General features: G+C 44.6%; 1 long non-coding RNA gene across 1 annotated transcript in view; it reads left to right on the forward strand.

The window, feature by feature from the left end:
- LOC142664094 (uncharacterized) overlaps positions 1–11015 on the forward strand; it is a 32932-nt gene extending 21917 nt beyond the window's left edge. The window contains exon 4 of the long non-coding RNA XR_012851191.1: positions 10971–11015. This is a non-coding gene — a long non-coding RNA (uncharacterized LOC142664094). The remainder of the gene's footprint in view (positions 1–10970) is intronic.
- Positions 11016–20879: the final 9864 nt, after the last annotated feature.

Consider the following 20879-nt stretch of genomic DNA (forward strand, 5'->3'; position numbering starts at 1 on the left):
GCTCAGCAAAATAATTTGCCAAATTGGCTGAGACTGCATTGATCACGTGAAACATCGTTTGCGGCATCAGCTCCTGATGGGTTCGGAGTCAGGCATGCTTCCTTTGGCTCAATGGTTTCCACCTCATGAGGCCATTTAAACGTCAAACGTATCATCCTGCAAAAAAAGTATACATATATATGTGTTGTTGTTTTTTTTTAATGGGAGCCTATGCCTACACAGTGGCATTCGTTGGAGGTATATATTGGAAAATACTCCAGATATATGACTCTGATGTACACTGCAAAAGCAGTGTGAATATACCCTAATACTGCTATACAAAAAATATTAAGATCCAGGCCATCTGAGGCGTCCCCATCAGCAGGGGCGTAGCTGAAGGCTCATGAACCCTGGTGCAAAACTTCTTGAACCCCCCAACTTCTCTTCATGGCCGACGGCCCGCAGATTTTAGCTGCATCGCTGGGTCTCTTAAGTGACCCATGAATGCAGCACTAGCAGGGAGGGATGTTGCTAAGGTCTTAAGACATTACGGCAATAGCCCCAAAAAATTTGCTTTGCCCTTCCCATATTATCTATCTATCTATCTATCTATCTATCTATCTATCTATCTATCTATCTATCTATCTATCTATCTATCTATCTATCTATCTATCTATCTATCTATCTATCTATCGGAGACAGTGTATCTATTAGTCTACGACCCCTATAGCTCCACCACTGGATAGGATTAGATACAGCGGCTCAGCGGACAGTATCACACATAATAGGTTTAAATACAGGGCTTAACAGACAGTATGACGTATGATTGGATTAGATAAGGGGATCAGCACACTGTATCACACATGATAGGCTTAGATACAGGGCGCAGCAGACAGTATCACTCATGATAGGCTTAGATACAGTGCCCCAGCAGACGGTAACACACAACGTAGAATTATATATAAGGCCCGAGCGTAGCGCGGGTCCTCTTCATCTTCGTGCGCAACACAGGTCCTGACACCATTCAGCGTCACAATGTTGTGCGCGGTGCACAAAACATTGTGATGCTGAAAGGCGTCAAGTCTCAGCGCTGTGCCCAGACACAACTAAGGAGCGAGGTGGGTAAGTGTCACGATGGGTGCGTGGTCCCACTGGGCCGTACCGCCGAAGCGGGATAGCAGCTGGCCAACAGCATACCAAGTCAAAGTCTATAGTACGGATAAGGGTACCTGTGGTAACTTCAGACAGTAGCGATGGTAGGCTCGGAAGGGACCTTGGCAGCAGGCAGGCACCAGGCTCGATGTAACAAGGAAGGAATAGTATACAGCACAACACGACTTCAACTCTTAACGGAATTGGAACAAGGTAGCACGGGATACCTGGCCCTTTAGACCGGGCACGAGCGTGCGCGCGCACCCTACAGGACACAGTAGAGTGAAGCGGAAGTGAGGAGGAGATGCATTCCAGGAGGTGAGTAATCCTGACGGTCCATGGCCATGGGTGTAACAGTAAGTATACTTTTACTGTAGTAACAGGGGCCCATGTAGTTTGCTACATAGGCCCCAGTTACTACAGTAACTGTGAATAGACGTGTTGCGGGGGCCATGGGCCCCGGGTTCGAGGCCCGGTCACAATTGCGACCGCTACGAAGCCTATAGCTATGCCACTGCCCTTCAGCAGGAGCAGCCAATGTGCCCTGTGTGACCGCACAGGTTGCACACCCCTAAGGCCGGCTCTGATTTTAACTTTGTACATAACCCTCTTTCTTGCTTATTTTGTTTTAATATACAGTATGTACCAGCATAACACTATCATGTTTGCCCATGTGTATAACATCCTTTTTAACTGTTATTTTATTTACTGCTTTAAGAAAGCCTATTCGTGTTAATTCCTAAAACAATTTGTAGACCAAAAGCATTGACTCTTTAAATTAGAAATGTGATAATCTTAAACATAATAGTACATTACTATTCTTCACTTCCATTTACCATAATACATGTAATTACATTATGCTTCCAAAGGCTGACATGCTTAGAATTCTGGCTGATGCCTACTGTAATGCAGTCTCTTAAAACAAATGAGAAATACAAATACACACATAAATCACTCAGCTGCATAATGCATAATTCATGTATTTGCAAGCTACATCAAACAAGAGAGCAGATACAATGTAGAAAGTACTTTCATAGTAAAATGATTGTATCAGTTTGAACAATTTTTATACAACTCCAGTTGAAATACACTAATTCACTCATTTCATTACTAACCGAAGAGAAAAAAAATCCCATTGATCTATTGCATTTGTATCTGCTGCGGTTTTGCGGTTGTTCTAGAGCACAACCTTTATTGGTCCAAGGGCCACATTGTTAGATTGTACCACTGAAAAGGGCCACAATACAATTTAAAGGGGTATTCCCATCTGTTTCGCATATCAGTGAGGAAGAGTTGTGGTGGCCACGCATAAGCATGGTTCTCTCCACTGTAGTTTATGGGAGCTACTCCCATAAACTACAATGGAAAGAGCCACATTCATTTGCCGCCACATTTCCTGCTCATCTCTTCCTATCTGAAGTGCCAAACAGAGAGGAGTCTCCAAATATGGGGTGCCAGAGATGGCTTGGGGCCGCAAAGAACAGCATTGCGGGCTGCATGTGACCCCCGAGCCGCAGGTTGTACACCCCTGTTCTAGAGCAAGCTACAAAAATATATCCAAAGTCATTGTGCGAACCTACGTTTTTGCCTAGGTGTTACAATTTGGAGAGCAGGTTCCTTGCCTTTTATATTTGCTTTGTATACAAGGGATGTTTCTCTTCCAGGCAAGCAGCTGCTTCCACTAGAGACATGCAAAAAAGAGGCTGAATTTTATAATAGGTGTTCATCTAAAACTTACCATGATATAAGAAGCTGTTCTTGATGGATATTGAGTTCATATTACAGTTGCACCCATTCCTAGCTAGATGCTTCCTTGCATGTCTCAGCACTGGAATAATCCTTATGCCTGGGAGAGTTCACATGTTGATCTATCTCAAAAGAAGAGGGATCCCTAGGAGCAATAGTTTGTTTTACTTTGCACGATGACCCATATACACATCAAATAAAATGTTGCATGAGACCTGAGTTCAGATAATCTCAGGATCATGCTCACAATTTGGATATATTTTTACAGAATGCTCTAAAACAGTTACTAATGCAATGTGTAACTTGGAATTCATAAAATACCAACATTGTAAAAGAATCCACAGTAACATTAAACTGCTACTATAATATCCAAGCGCTTCACAACTCCATTTATTTATCATTGCAAATTAAACCGCAGCCACTTTTCCTATAGTTCTTCCCTCCATTCTGTATGTTTATACTCTTATATGTGTCACGCTCTGTGGGTATGTGAACCCACTGGGACTTACCGCCGTAGCGGGATAGCAGCTGGCCAAACAGTGTACCAAGTAAAGTATATAGTTCGAGCAAGGGTACCTGTGGTAGTACAGACAGTAGCGATGGCTAGGCTCAGATGGGACCTTGGCAGCAGACACCAGGCGTGGTGTAACACAACAGGACTCCAACTCCTTTAAGGCACAGGAACAAGGTAGCACGGGATACGGGTAGCAGGAACGGGAACACTGGGAACAGAAAAACACTAGACTGACATGGGCTCAGGCAATGAGTGAAGGGGCAGGGCCCTTCTTATAGTCCAGGGTGATCATGTGTGATTAGACAATTCTAAACATGTGTGCATGCTGGCTCTTTAAGGCTTGGACTGAGCTTGTGCACGCACCCTAGTGGTCACTGCAGGCCAGGACGGCCGCATGTGCTGGCATCTCCGGGAAGGAAGGCGTCGGCAGGATGAGAAGAGTCTGCAGTCTGTGACTGCGCACGTTACAGTATCCCCCCTCTTATTCCTTCTCTTCTTGGGACCAGAGCGAGGAACTTCTTAATGAGAGTAGGAGCATTGAGGTTCTCCTCTGGCTCCCAGGACCTCTCCTCTGGACCAAATCCCTTCCAATCCACTAGATAGAAGGGTCTTCCTCCTACTTTTTTGGTGTCCAAGATCTCCTTAACTTCAAATGTGTCCGATGAACCGCCAGAGGTAAATGCAGGACCAGGAGTCTTGGAGTAGTGGTTCAGGATCACAGACTTCAGGAGGGAGACATGAAAGAATTTGGGGATCTTGAGGGTAAGAGGCAGCTGAAGCTTGTAGGAGACTCTGTTGCAGAATCTCGAAGGGTCCGTGGAACCTGGGAGCAAACTTGTGTGACGGCACCTTCAGCTGGATATTCCTAGAGGACAGCCAGACCTTGGTACCTGGAAGAAACTGAGGCGGCTCTCTTCTCCTTATGTGCGCCTAACGCTTCATGCGGTCGACTGCCAGCACAACAGAGGATCAGGTTTGCTGCCATATCTGCAGGAAGTCCCTGAATGCAGAGTCCGCTGCGGGCACCTGGGACGTAACTGACATCGGGAGAGGAATTCGTGGGTGTTGGCCGTAAACGATGAGGAACAGTGTGGCAGCAGTGGACTCGCTTGTGTGGTTGTTATAAGAGAACTCGGCCCAAGGAAGAAGCTGCACCCAGTCATCATGCTGCCTGGAGATGAAGTGTCGTAGGTAGTTCTCCATGATCTGATTGATCCTCTCGACTTGACCATTGGACTGGTGGTGGTAGGCTGAGGAAAAGACCAACTATACATCAAGGAGTTTACAGAGGGCTCTCCAGAACTTTGAGATGAACTGAACCCCCCGATCAGACATGATATGCAGATGTAAGCCGTGCAGGCGGAAGATGTGTTGGATGAAGAGATTGGCCAGTCGAGAAGCAGAAGGTAGGCCGGTCAGCGGAACAAAATGAGCCATTTTCGAGAATCGGTCCACCACCACCCAGACCGTACTGCATCCAGCGGAGGGGGGCAGGTCTGTGAAAAAGTCCATTGCTATATAATGCCAGGGGGCATTGGGCACAGGCAGCGGCTGGAGCAGACCAGCAGGCATGGAGTGAGCAACCTTGTTAGCCACGCACACAGTGCAGGACGAGACAAAGTCCACGATGTCTTTGGGCAGCGTGGGCCACCAGAACGGACGATCAGATCTTGGTTTTACAGAGACCTGTGTGCCCCCCAGTTTAGAGCTGTGTCCCCAGCAAAGGATTCTCCTCCTGTCTGCCAGGCATACAAAAGTCCTCCCCGGAGGGATGTCTCTAACTTGCAGGGGATTAACAGAGATGATGCAGGATGGATCAATGATATTTTGCGGATACTCCACAGTGTCCTCTGTCTCGAACAACCTGGACAAGGCATCGGCCCTCACAGGGCGGTAGTGGAGCACAAACTGGAACCGAGCAAAGAACAGCAACCACCTGGCTTGATGTGGGTTCAGCAGCTGGGCCGACTGGAGATAGGTGAGGTTCTTGTGGTCAGTATATATCAGGATGGGGTGAGCTGCGCCCTCTAGTAGATGTCTCTACTCCTCCAAAGCCAATTTGATGGCCAATAACTCCCGATCCCCAATCGAGTAATTGTGCTCTGCGGAAGAAAAAAGTCTGGAATAATAGCCACATACCACTGCATTCCCTTTGGAGCCTCTCTGGAACAGAGTCCACCTCCAATGAAAACTGTAGAGATACATTGGGATGATGGAGGGTTGAGGCAGACGTGAAGGCACTCTTAAGGCTATTAAATGCAGATTCTGCCTCTGGAGTCCACAACTTGGCGTTCATACCTTTCTTGGTGAGGGTAGAGATGGGAGCCGTCAGTGAAGAGAAGTGTGGGATAAACTGCCTGTAGAAGTTGGTAAATCCCAAAAACCGCTGTATGGACCTCAAGCCTTGAGGACATGGCCATTCAAGTACAGCCTTTACCTTCTCCGGGTCCATCTTGAGGCCTTGATCCGAGATGATGTAGCCCAGTAAGGGTAGAGAATTTTTCTCAAACATGCACTTCTCCAGCTTGGCATACAGACGATTCTCCCTTAATCGCAGAAGAACGGATATGTCTTCGATGAGTCGTCGGATCTGGAGAAAAATTAAAATGTCATCGAGATAGACCACAACACAGACATAGAGGAGGTCTCGGAAGATGTAATTGATGAATTCCTAGAAGACCGCGGGAGCGTTATACAGACTGAAGGGCATCACCAGGTATTCGTAGTGCCCGTCTCGAGTGTTAAATGTCGTCTTCCACTCATCACCTTGACAGATTTGAATCAAGTTGTATGCCCCACACAAGTCTAGTTTAGAAAAGATCTTGGCACCTCGGTCAAATAGTTCAGAGATTAGGGGTAACGGATATTTGGTTTTGACCGTGACTTGATTGAGACCACGGTAGTCAATGCAAGGCCGAAGAGATCTGTCTTTTTTCATGACAAAGAAGAACACGGCCCAGGGCGGGGAGAAAGACTTCCATATGAAACCCCTCTCCAGATTCTCCTTGATGTAGATCGACATGGACTGAGTCTGTGGCAAGCAGAGAGGGCATACCCGGCCACGGGGAGGGGACGCATCTGGAACCAGTTCAATGGGGCAGTTATAAGCCCGGTGTGGAGGGAGCATATCAGCCTCCTTCTTGCTGAAGACATCCGCAAATTGAGAGTACTGAGGAAGCAATCCTGCCAATGACTGAGGCAAAGGAGACTGAGCCGGATGGATCTGCGACAGACAGCGATTGCGACACTTGGGACCCCATTGGAGGACCTCTCCGGAATTCCAGCCCAGAACTGGGGCATAAAGTCGAAGCCAAGGCAGACCCAGCAGCACAGAGTTGACGGCTTTGGGCAGAACGAGAAATTAGATTATCTCCGAATGAAGGGCTCCACCTTGGAGTTTCAGCAGTTTGGTCTCAGGTATGATTGGGTTGGGCAGAGGCAGTCCATTCACCGAGGCAACAGCCAAAGATGTCCCCAGGGGGACTGTGGGGAACTGAAGAAGATCCACTAGGTCTTTCCGGATGAAGATTGCTGCGGACCCTGAGTCCAGATATGCAGAGACCCAGTGCGTCTTTTCACCAGACACTATGGTTACGGGAATGGACAGTCTCGAGGAGAACTTTCTCCCTAGCGCCGTTCCACCTAGGGTTGTCTCTCCGACCAATCCTAGGCACGGGAGTTTCGTTTGCCTCTTCGGATACCAACTCACAACATGGCCTCCGAGGCCGCAATACAAACAAAATCCTGAAGTGCGTCTGCGGTGTCTCTCCTGGACAGACCATTTAAACACGTCCACCTGCATAGACTCTTCTGGTGGGAATCTTGCTTCCCGGCGAGCCTCTTGGGATCGCTAACAGATCCTCATGTCAATCCGGGTGGCTAAAAGTAAGAGGTCATCCAGGATAGGTGGCAGATCACGAACGGCGAGCTCGTCTTTAATCTTAGGAGACAACCCCTGCTAGAATGTAGCCCCCAAGGCCTCGTTGTTCTAGGACAGCTCTGCTGCCAGGGTGCGGAACTGAATGGCGTACTCGCCGACGGAGTTCTCCCCCTGGCGGAGGAAGATAAAATTGGTGGACCATAAACGGCGCTGCTGGTAATAAAGGTAGAAGCAGTTCCAGTGTTTTGAAATACAAAAAGAAAGAATTTATTGTAAAAGACTACGCGTTTCAATGACGAACCAGCGTCTTCATCTGGCCAAGTGTTCAGCATTAAAACGCGTAGTCTTTTACAATAAATTATTTATTTTTGTATTTCAAAACACTGGAACTGCTTCTACCTTTATTACCAGCAGCGCCGTTTATGGTCCACCAATTTTTTCTTCCTGCAAATACTTTACAGTGGTAACCACCTCCATTTACCGGATGGGACCTGGCTGCAGCGGACTAATGATACCTATTTCATTATAAGTCTACAACAGCGTTGTGCCTGTGCTAGCACAACGCCAAGAAGTGAGGTGAATTGACTTTCATCTGTTTTATTCCATTACTTTTGGTGATCTGCACTATGTGGCGCCGTGCGTTTTTTGCTTTCTTCTCCAGCCCCTGGCAAAGGGTCAGCAGACTGTTGAGGAGACTCGTCCAGGTTCCTCAAACACCATGCGAAAAATCTGTAGAAAACACTGGAAGTCCCTGGTCTCTGGTCCCTGACATTCCCAAATGGGATTCGCCCATGCTAGGGCCTTGCCAGTAAGGAGAGAGACGATGAAAGCGATCCTTGCACCCATCAGTAGAAAATGCTCTGGCATGTAGCAAAAGTGGATCTGGCACTGGTTCAGAAATCCCCTGCAGTTCCTCGCGTCTCCTTCATAGCGATGAGGTAGTGGCAGAGAAAATCGGGGGTCAGTACTGCCAGGAGGTGTAGTAGGAGGAACAGCAGAGGCAATAGGAGCAGGTGCCGGGGGAATTGCAGTTTGCGTATCCAGTCGATGTGCAATAATGTTCACCGCCTGTAGAAGTTGGTCCTGTCGAGACCGGAGGTCCAACATATCCGCCCGCATCACTTGTGACGTAGTCATGGTTGTCACGGAGCGGGTTAGTGGACCCACTAGGCCGTACCGCCGCAGCCGGGAGGCAGCTGGCCAAACAACAGGACACGCCAGAAATACAATGTTCCGCACAAGGGTACCTGAATAGTCCAGATAGTGGCCGCAGCTCTGGCACAGATGAGATGGGTGCAGCAAATGGCGCCAAACGTGGTGGGTGACACAGGAGCCGCAAGTTGCGCCAGACGTGGTGGACTCCTCCGGACGTGGCAGATGACACAGGACGTGGCGTATTCCTCGGGACGTGGCAGCACCCCAACATCTGTAAAGCAATTCCTCCAGAGTACGGCAATACACCACATGTGGTCATAAACTGCGGTTTGGACACACGGCAGTGCTCAGAAAGGCAGGAGCGCTATTTGGCATGCACATTTTGCTGATTTGATTTTTGGGTGCCATGTCGCATTTGCAAAACCCTGAGGTACTAGAGTACTGTGGAAGCACCCAAGAAGTGACCCAATTTTATAAATTACACCCCTCAAGGCATTTATCATTTTCCTGGACAAATGACAAGGCTCAGAATTGAAGAGCACCATGTGCATTTGAGGTCCATTTTGGTGATTTTCACAGCATTGACCCACAATTGCAGGGCTCTGAGGTCAAATAGTAAAACAAGTAGGGAGAAAGGGAAAGAGTTGTGGTTCCTATGTGAAATTGAGAATAATAAAAATAATAAACTTTATTGACTAATTAGTTTTAAAATTATTATTTTTTTTTTACAATTTTCCAATGTAGGTCAGAATAAATTACAGTGCAGAGGACCCCTTATCCTGCACTATGAGAGCAAAATTTGCCTACTAATAGTTAACTATCCAAGGCTATTGTCATACAACAAACATATTCAGACCTTTTATTTTACTGAAATTGATACATTTATTATTTTGAATTGTGCTTTATTCTCTACTATGTGATGGGCTGAGTAGGGATCTGATAACAGTAGTATAATGATCTTTATTCCAAGTGTGCTATATTGTGTGCACTGAATAAATCAGCATTTGCTATTAGTTAGTGGACACTGTATCAGTTTCTTAAGATTCTCTTATGTGCACCGAGTGTATCAATAAATGTTGTTAGTTAGTAAACATTGTATCAATTTCTTGAGATTCTCTTAAATGCACTGAGTGTATCAGCATTCAATGTTAGTTAATAGGCATTATATCTATATGTAGTGCAATGTATTAGAACGGTCAATCGATTAGGCGGGGTCTAATTACCTTTCATATTTGGCATAGCAGAAGGCTATTGTTAGGCCTCCTGTTGCCATAGTTGCCACATCGCAGGGCTGCTGATTTGCTACAAACCACTAAGATGCAGTGAATTCTGCATCTAAGGGGTTAATGGCAGGGATCGGAGGTAGCTCCGGTCCCTGCCCTTACAGCAGGGTGTCAGCTGTAACATACAGCTGACACCCACCGCTGACGCTGGCTCAGCTCCTGAGCCCGCACTATTACCGCAACGTAACTGTTCTGCACTTTGCATGAACCCCTTCCCGACAGCGCCGTATATATATGGCGGATGTTGGGTAGGGGTTAACGACTCATAATGTACAGATCACCTTTGAAACTTGCATTTGGGATACCAGAGTGAAATAATTAACAGCCCTCCTATGTTACATGACCCTAGTAGGTCCATTTTACTAGTTAGGTAAATTTGTACGGAGCTTCACATTAAATGTAGTCCTGTGTCAATCACTGTAGTCACCAATCAGCACTGGAGAGGACAAGTTAGGCACAAAGGATCACATATGTGTTGCATCTTGAAACGGTGGTAAAAATCCCAGACTGTCTCAATGAATCCTTAGGCCCGTTCACAAGTTCAGGATTTCACACGAATTCTCCGCCGACAATCGCATATATTCTGCATGAAATCCATCTCCCATTTTTTTAAAAATATAGACATCATAGAAATCTGGTGGATTTTCACACGCGGAGTAGCCCCATTGAATGGGGCTAGCCCACATGCGGATCCGCAGCAAATCATACTACAAATCCGTGGCAGAAATCCAAGATAAGCCTCGGATTTCTGCCACAGATCCACAGTTTGGATTTGCCTATGGCAAATCTTGATCTCTGTGAACATAGTTTTATTTGGAACGGCATTGAATAAGAACTGATTTAGGAGCCGCAAGAGGCCTGTGAGCCACATGTGGCCACAATGTTAATAGTATATAATTGTCCAGGTTTATAGCACTGATTATATATTAGTTTTTTTGAATATTGTGTATTTTTTCTCGTCGCCCAAACCCATCAAGGGAATGTTTGAAAGCAAAATATTTAGTTCAACTGTGCAGATCACAGCATTTGTATTGCCACACCTATATCTAGTGTGCTGCTACACCCATGTAGTTCGCCATGTGGTTTTACTTAACCCCTTGTCGCCGCAAACAGTTTTATTTTTTTCATTTACATTTTTTCATTCCCACGTTACCAGAGGATTAACTTTTTTTTTTATTAATAGAGCTGTATGAGGGCTTGATTTTTTGGTACCATTTTTCAATACATTTGACTTTCTGATCTTTTTTTATTCTATTTTTAGGGGGAGGCAAGGTGACCAAGAGAACAACAAGTTTGTAAAAAAAATGTATGTCGTTCATCATGTGGAATAAATAACATGATATTTTATTAGGTCAGATCATTACGGACATAGGGGCTAATTTGGTTTATTTTTAATGTTTCGATTATTTTATGTATCAATATGAAAATGGGAGTTTTGAACTTTTTGATGTTTTTTTTTTAGTTTCACTAGGAGACTTCAACATGCAATCGCTTGATCACTTGTATAATATACTGCAATACTTCTGTCCTTTTAGCATTATCCTATTAAGCCCTGTGTAATCTAACAGAGAAAAGTAGTATTTAACCCGTTAGTGACCGGCCCATAGTCTTTTTACGTCGGTCACTAACGGGCCTTTTTACGTCGCGGCATCGGAATAAGTAAACAGAGCAGGGAGCTGTCAAATCTCCCTGCTCTCAGCTGCCAGAGGCAGCTGAGGGCTGGGAGCGTCCCTGCTCTGCCGGGTGAGATCGATAATAGTATCGATCTCACCCGTTTAACCCCTCAGATGCGGTGCTCAATAGCGAGCACTGCATCTGAGTGGTTTTGGAGAGAGGGAGGGAGCTCCCTCTCATCCCACCGACACCCGGCGATAAGATCGCCGAGTGTCTGTGTCTCCCATGGCAGCCGGGGGCCTAATAAAGGCCCCCAGGTCTGCCTGGAGCGAATGCCTGCTAGATCATGCCGCAGGCATGACCTAGCAGATGCCTGTCCGTTTTAAACGGACAGGCAGTAATACACTGCAATACAAAAGTATACGAGTGTATTATAATAGCGATCGGAGGATCGCATAGTGAAGTCCTCTAGTGGGACTAGTAAAAAAGTTTAAAAAAAAGTTTAATAAAGTTAATAAAAAAGAAATGTGAAAAAAAATGAAAAACCCACTTTTTCCCCTTACAAACTGCTTTACTATTACAAAAACCAAAATAAAGTTAAAAAGCTACACATATTTGGTATCGCCGCGTCCGTAACGACCCCGACTATAAGCTATTACATTACTTAACCCGCACGGTGAACGGCGTAAAAAATGTAATAAAAAACGACGGATAAATTGCTGTTTTCTGTGAATCCTGACTTAAAAAAATGTGATTAAAAAGTGATCAAAAAGTTGCATCTACTCCAAAATGGTAGATTCCCGCAAAGAATAAAAATCCCTCATACAACTGCATCGGCGAAAAAATAAAAACGTTACGGCTCTTCAAATATGGAGACACAAAAACAAATAATTTTGAAAAAAAAGCGTTTTTACTGTGTAAAAGTAGTAAAACATACAAAAACGATACAAATTTGGTATCGTTGGAATCGTAACAACCCGCTGAATAAAGTTATTGTGTTATTTATATCACACGGTAAACGGCGTAGATTTAGGACGCAAAAAAGAGTGGCGAAAATTCAGATTTTTTTCTATCCCCCCACAAAAAAAGTTAATAAAAGTTAATCAATAAATAATATGTACCTCAAAATGGTGCTATTAAAAAATACAACTTGTCCCGCAAAAAAAAAGACCTTATACAGCTATGTCGACGCAAAAATAAAAAAGTTATAGCTCTTGGAATGCGACGATGGAAAAACGTAAAAAATAGCCTGGTCATTAAGGTCTAAAATAGTCTGGTCATTAAGGGGTTAATCGTGGTACAGTGCCATTAAAGTAGGTCTCAACTATAGGAGGTGATGGAATATGGCTAGGATATGCCATCACTTCCTAATTGGTGGGGATCCAACTGCCGTAAACCCCACAGATACCTAAAATGAAGGGGTCACAGCACTAGTTAAGAGTTGCGGCTTCTTAACAGATTTTCACCGCACAGCAAAGCTTTCGGCCACACGCTGTGGAGGGAATTAATACACAGCCCTATTCACTGCATAGTGGGTGACCAGGAGCGCCACTGTACAGGAGACCTTCCAAAATGTCATCTATCCCTTCGAATTTAGGGATTTGTTGGAGTCCCAGGGGTCGAACTCCCACCGACCACATTGTTATGGCATATCATAGCAATATGTCAGGACATTCTTAGATGGGAATCTCCCTATAAACACTTATTATTATCAGAACCAGTCAATATTCCAAAAAATATATAAATAAATAATTTTCACTCCTAACAGATCTCAGAAAAATAAAGAACACTGCAGTGTCTGTGAATGGGAAGTTTCACCGAAGTCTCGCCTACCATCAGTGTTGTTGAGACACATTTCCATGCATGGCTAGCTTCAGACCATCATTGTGATTAATGACTAATCAGTCAGACAATGACTGCTAAAAACACCTATGGCAGTTCCCACTTTTTTTGGTTTTTTTCTGGGGCACTCAGTGACTTTACATGGGTTTTGGTTTCACGCATGGAATGTTTGATGTTCTCCCTATGTTCATGTGGGTTGCCTACCACCTTTTAAAAACATTTGGATTGCTCTTGAATGTGTGTATCTGAGATAGGAAAATTAGATTGGAAGCTCCACCTGGGACATGAAGTGAGGCAATACGTTCTGTGTATTGCAGTGTGAAATATATCCGTGCCATGTAAAAACGGGAAATAATATTATGTTGCAATTCTTGAATAGGTGACCTGTTTATCCACTGTGACTGGTTTAATTTAGGTTTTAGGAAAACTATTTTCTTCTCCTAATCTAAACACATATTCTATGTTTCAGCCTCCATTTATAGCATTCCTTTTGTAATGAAAGCTGACTTCTTATTCGCAATTTCGAGGGCAAATAGAATTGTTTTTTGCCAATTCTTGAGTACCACCTGAGCTCAAACTTCATGACGTTAGTGAATCAACCATCGACCTGACCTGAAACATGCTTTCATTTTATTTACTTAAAGATGCCATTTTGAATTTGGAAAAGCCTTCAAACAATGGGTAAGCTGTTTTTTTATAAAATGAAAATAAAAAATCAATCAGTGAATTTTTGTGGTGTAAAAACCGCACAGAGTGAATTGCTGGTAAATAAAAATGTAAGAACCAGTAATTTTGCATGGGTCTGACAGTAGTAAGCATTATCTGTATGAATTGTTTACTAACCCTTTATTAAAAGTTAAAAACAGTTGACACTAGTGCATCCAAGATTTGTAATGGCTACCGCTCCCTGTCACCGTATACTTCCCTTTCTACAGCGTCGTCTGGCTCCTGGGGACAGGTTGTGGACAGCCCTGTATGTCATTGAGCAATGGGTAGCCACTGTCAGTGAAGGGAGTGGTAGAGGGAAGAGGCAAAGGTGGAACGAGGAGAGGTAGATTAACCGGGCAGGAGAGTTGAAGGTGGATTGTAGGGGTGCAAGAGTGTTAGATGTGGGGCCTCAGAGAAGTACGTTATAGTAGTCTAGGCGTGAGATGATGTATGCATTTATACAGTTGCAGCAGTGGTATGCCAGGGGTTGACTCTACAGGTGTAGTTGAATCTACAAGTCCCAGCATGCAATGAAAGTTGTAGACTAAGGTGGCATACTACTGATATAAAGTCATTGCATAAACAGGTAAATATATTCAAAACATATGGATAGTGTATGTGTGCATTGAAACCACATAATGAATAAATAATAAATAGCAAAGTATTATTGTTTCATAAACTACCTTTAATGGGATGAAAAGTAACATATTTAAGCGTATAATTAAAACATTTTAAGCGTATCATTAAAAAACAAACAATCACTATCCCACCAGCAGTGTAGATATACATAAGATGAAGTGCTAGCAGAAAGGTTAAAGGGAGTCTGTCACCAAAATTTCCGAATTAAACTAGTAACGAGGTACTGTAGAGGACACTAACCTGTTTCTAACGTTTATTTTCTGACGTTTATTTTCTAACGTTTATTTTAATTTCCTGCTTACTGCCTCCTTTGTAGAGAAATACGTTTTATGAAGTTTATGCTAATGAGCATTTAGGTGCAATGAGGGTGTTACCATTGCACCTAAATGCTCTTACTTTGCTCCCCAGTTCAACGCCTTCCCGTCTTACTTTGATTGACAGGGGCCAGGCAGCATAATCTCGCTATCTGTAACGCGTGCGCGTCCCTGCTCTTTACTAGGCACATGCGCAGTACGATCGTTCTGCTCGACGTTATAATCGTCACTACTGCGCATGCGCAGCGTCCCTGCTCTTTGTTCGGCGATTATATACTGCGCATGCACCGAGTGAAGAGCAGGGACGTGCATGTGTTACAGATAGTACGGGGCCAGGCATGAACTCGCCGATTACGCTGCCTGGCCCCTGTCAATCAATGTAAGAAGGGAGGGAGGGGGGTTGACTGGGGAGCGACATAAGGTCATTTAGGTGCAATGGTAACGCCGTCATTGCACCTAAATGCTCATTAGCATAAACGTAATAAAACTTATTTCTCTACAAAGGAGGCAGGAAGGAAATAAAAATAAACGCCAGAAACAGGTTAGTCTCCTCTACAATACCCTGGTACTAGTTTAATTCGGACATTCTGGTGACGGACTCCCTTTAAGTCTTCATATTTGGGACTTTTTTTTTTCCCTTCCCTCTGCTGGTTTCTCTCTGTGCTCGCTGAATGGCCAGGCTATTCCTAATGTGATGTAAGAACTGTCTTGTGTGTTCTTAGACAATCAGAGGTCCTCCTGCTCTTGCTCCTCTTCCCCTCTCACTGCATGCAGTCTCATAGAAACAAAGAGAAACTGCAGCAGCATCCCCATACAAAGCTTAATACATTCTCATGATCTTAAAACAAATAAAATATGATGAAAGGAACGTAACTCCTCGACAACTATCACCAATCCAACTCTTATTCATTTGTACATAATACCTTCCCTTCATATCACTGTATCTTTCTTCTACAGTTGATATGTCAGTGACATGGTAATGGACAATAGAACTAAATGATTTACAACATAAGGAGGGTAATCCATCACCCGCATCCTGAATCTTTTTCTTTCATGTTTTTCGGTATAATGAATACCATAGATAATTTGTTTTGGGCAGAACAACATGTTGTTGGCTTCATAATAAATTAGTTAGAATTCCATTATTGCAATGACATGAGGTCACACAGATAAAGTCAGACTGGCCTGAGAAGCAATCCTTGATTTATTGATATTGTAGTGATCGTACTACTTCTATTACACATAGCATTGCATTGTCAAGATTTGATTTCTATGCATACACAGTGGACTGTTAACATTTAGGTTAAAACAATACAATTTTCTAACAAACAAATTTTAAAGCAGAATTTTATTGATCTGGACAAAAACATTCTGGGTATATAATTGTTACGTTATAATGCAAAAGGTGGCATATAAGTGGCATCTACATGTACAGTTAATCTTACGAGTTTCAATACATTACTTCAATGGCTAGAAAATGCATTTTTAATCATTTATATTAGATAGTTAATATTTTATTTAAGGGATTGAAATAATTTTTTTTCTTCAGTGATATATAGTCTGGATTACTAGCCTGCATATAAGTGGCACACTCCATTTACATGTTTAAAAAAATGGAGTCTGAGTGTATTGCAGGCACTTAAAGGGGTTTTCCCATGAGGGACATTTATGACATATCCACAGGATATATCATAAATGTCAGATAGATGCGGGACCCGCACCTATCTCTAGAACAGTGCCCCCTTAACCCCGTTCTATCTTTTTCTGCTCTCGCTGCCTCCCGGCCACTTCCTGGTTATATGGTTGTGAGTTACGAAAACAGCGTAGCTGCCTTAATAGTGCATATGTAGAGGGGTTGTTTTTGTGACAAACCCTTTAACCCCTTTTTGTTTTGCCTCACTGCATTCCGACAGCCATAACTTTTTATTTTTTTAATTTATATATGTATGAGAACTTGCTTTTTTAGCGGAATGAGCTGAGCTGAATTATTAATTAGCACCATTTTGGGGTGCATATATCTTAGCGTTTAGCTTTAAGATATTTTTTGGGGAGGGAGGTAATCCTCCCACCTGTTAGGAAACGCCCGTCCCTTTAAGATCACCATGACTTCTAGTCTAGATTCTGGGCGGTTCTGGTTTTAGTTGTTGAGCCTTCCCCACTTCTCTGTCTTTCTTCTTATCAGAGTGAAGGGTGGAGTATTTAAATATGGGTTGGTTCTGTTTTCTTTGCTTGTGATTTTCCTTGTTTCCATGTGTTTGATGAAGCTACTGAGTTTAACCTGTACCTTTGACTATTTGCTCTTTTTGGAACTGGACCTCGGCTTGTCTCTGGATTACCGTTTGCTTACTGATTTGGACTTCCTGCTCCGGGCTGGTTTTGACCTCTGCAAATCCCTGATATCCACTAGCTTTGTGATTTGGACTTTCTGTTTACCCTCCGGCTGTCTTGTTATCTGCTCTGGTATTGCCTGCATTGCACCTCTTATCCAACACTGAACTCTGTTAAAACAACCTGGGTTCTATGCTGCAAAGTCCAACCTGCCTTGCGGTGGGCTCTGGTGAAAACCATAGAGTGGCCTTAGACTCTGTGGATCAGAGTTGTGACAGATTTGGGGCTGCGTATTTATTTGCACGCTCATTCCTGACAGTCTCCAGCAGCCTTTGGGGAATCACTCACCTAGAAATTCCATAAACGTCCACCCTGGGAATTGCTCAACTGGTGATTCCATAACACCCTCCTTTTGATAGCACTGATAGCAGTTTGGAGGGCTCAGAACTGCAGTCAGATTCCCTTTAAGTCTTAGGGCACTGCAGATACTGTACTCCTTAGCTTCTTTAAATACCTTGTTTAAAACTGTCTATGTTTGCCACCTAGTGTATCATACTTGCCATTAAACTGACTTGCTTCATCACTGCAGACAGAGGTCAAATTTCTTCACAACTGGATGAAGAATACAGTCACAAGATGAGAGGAAGGTGGGGAGTGCTAAATGGGAGATTAGTGATGAGAACCAGTCGGAATGCGGACACCTCCCTCATCTTGTCTTGTTTCTTCCATTACTGCATCACTTTAATATATAGAGTTACACTAGAAATATTCACACTCTGTTTACTGCACTAAAAATTCTCAGGATGACATTACTTTGTTTCCATGTTCAGAGAAGTGCCTACGTGAATTCCTATAGACCTGTTAGTTTTCCACATGTTGGAGAAATGCTACTGTGCTTTTCTGTAGCCATATATAGATTTAAACACCACATTGCATGGAAATCAATAGAAATAGAGCTTAATCTTATATATTTAAACAGGATTTCTTCCCAAAATGTAATAATGAGCATTTATTACTATATCAAGATGCTGTAAAGTTTTTGATAGACTTCTCAGGGTCAGACAGAGGGCCGGTGTCACGATACGGGGTGTGGACCCACTGGGCCAAACAGGTATGGTACAGAGCCAATAGTCCAGAAAGGTTACCTGAGGCAATGTAGACAGTAGCAAGGCACGCATTGCTGGGACCAGGTGGCAGGTAGACATCAGGCGTGGAGTAGCAGAGCTGGCGTGGAAATGCAGCACAGCACGGCAACAGTTCAGCACGGCAGTAGATCAGGATAGTACTGGATAGCACGAAAAACAGGATACAGGTACAGGGAACACTGGGAACCTGGAAGACACTTTGGAGACTATTTGCAAGACAGTCTTTGGGAAACAACAACAACGCCCAGGCAAGGATCAGAAGGGCCGAGGCATTCTTATAGTCCAGGAAATTATGTGAGTTGATAATGATTTCATGCGCGCGCTGGCCCTTTAAGAGCGGGCACGAGCGCACGCACCATCCGGGAGACAGTCTCGATACCCGGAAATGAGTGCCGGCGCTTCACAGGGGGATGACGCAGCACATCAGCAGGATGTCCATGGCCGCGGTCCTGGAGGGGTAAGTTAGAACGACGGACCGCGGCCATAGACGTTACAGTATCCACCCTTTTACTCCCCCTCTTCTTGGGGCCAGAGCTGGAGAGAAACTTCCTCATTGATGTTCTCCTCTGGCTCCCAAGACCTCTCTTCTGGACTGAATCCCCTCCAATCCACCAAATAAAATGTCCTTCCTCCCACCTTATTGGTGGCTAGAATCTCCCTTAACTCGAAAGTCCCTGACGAGCCACCAGGAGCCACTGCGGAACTAGGAGTCCTAGAGTAGCAGTTCAGGACCACGGGCTTCAGCAAGGACACATGGAAGGAGTTAGGGATCTTGAGGGTAGGAGGCAGCCGCAGTTTGTAAGAGACCGGGTTAATTTGTAGCAGGATCTCGAAGGGTCCGAGGAACCTGGGAGCAAATTTGCAGGACGGCACCCTCAGCCGGATATTCTTTAAGGACAACCAGACCTTCGTACCTGGAAGAAACTGAGGAGGATCCCGTCTTCTAGTATCTGCTTTTTTATTCATGCGGTCAACTGCCAGCAGAATAGAAGATCGGTGTAATGATGGGGGTAAGGAAAAGACAAGTGAGCCCTAATCTACCCGCCACTCAGTCCCTGCCTACTTGCAACGACCCGCCCTAGGCGACGGGGTACAACTGGGCGACGGTCCCTACTCTCAATAAGTGCACGACAGACAAACAGACAAGGAAACACAGAACAAAGGGAAACGGGGCAGTTGCCCACGGCAACACTGTGAGCAACAAGAGTGGTGAACGAGCCGAGTCAACCCAGGAGTGTACGAGGTACCAAACGCAGAGCAGGAGAGTAGTGAACAAGTCGAGTCAAACCAGGAGTGTACGAAGTACCAAACGCAGAGCAGGAGAGTAGTCAGTAAGCCAGGGTCAATAAGAAGCAGGGTCAAATGGTTCAAGAAGCTTCAGCAGGGCCAGGAAACCAAACGAGAAGAATCACAAGCAAGGAGGAACAGGAAAGGCAGGTATAAATAGACAGAGGGCGGGAGCTAGCTCCGTCTGGCCAGGCTGTGATAGGCTCTCCCACTCCTAAGCCTGCCATCCTGAGTGGTGGAAGATGGAGTCAGTCTCACAGACGTAGAAGCAGGTGCAGACTGATTACCTATGGGCGTGGATACAGAAGCTGTGCCTGGCAGATCCTTAACAATCGGGTCTGTTGCCATATTTGCAGAAAGTTCCTGAAAGTCGAGTCAGCTGCAGGCACCTGGGACATAGTAGAGACGGGAAGAGGTATTCGAGGATGTTGGCCATAGACCATGAAAACGGGCTGGAGGTGGTGAACTCAATAGTATGGAGAGGCAAGTCATGCAGATGGAAGATGTGTTGTATTAAGAGGTCTGCCGATAGAACAGCCGGTAGAAGTTGACGAATCCCAGGAAGAATTGTATGGCCCTTAAGCCTTGGGGGCGTGGCTACTCTAGGATAGCTTTTACCTTCTCAGGGTCCATCTTGAGGCCCTGATCGGAGATGATATAACCCAGGAAGGGAAGAGATCTTTTTTCAAACATGCACTTCTCCAGCTTGGCATAAAGATGATTCTCCCTTAAATGAAGCAACACCTGGTGGACATGACTCTGATGAGTTACCGGATCTGGGAAAAAATCAAATTGTCATCGAGATACACCACAACACAGACATAGAGGAGATCACGAAAAATGTAATTGACAAATTCTTGAAACACCGCGGGGGCGTTACACAGACCGAATGGCATAACTAGGTATTCACAGTGCCCATCACGTGTATTAAATGCGGTCTTCCACTCATCACCCTGACGAATCCGAATCAGGTTGTAGGCCCCCCTCAAGTCCATTTTAGAAAAAAAAATTGCCCCCCGTATGCGATCAAACTGTTCCGAAATCAAAGGCAATAGGTACCTATTCTTCACTGTGATCCGATTGAGGCCCGGTAGTCAATGCAGGGTCGGAGAGATCCATCCCTCTTCTTGACAAAGAAGAACCCAGCTCCGGTTGGGGATGAGGACTTACGAATGAAGCCCCTCTCCAGATTTTCCTTGATGTAGGTCGACACAGACTGAGTCTCTGGCAGGGAGAGAGGGTATACTCTACCGCGAGGAGGAGATGAATCAGGAACCAAGTCGATCGGACAAT

This window comes from Rhinoderma darwinii, chromosome 11, assembly GCF_050947455.1.
Source record: "Rhinoderma darwinii isolate aRhiDar2 chromosome 11, aRhiDar2.hap1, whole genome shotgun sequence".
In the NCBI taxonomy this organism is placed as follows: Eukaryota; Metazoa; Chordata; class Amphibia; order Anura; family Rhinodermatidae; genus Rhinoderma; species Rhinoderma darwinii.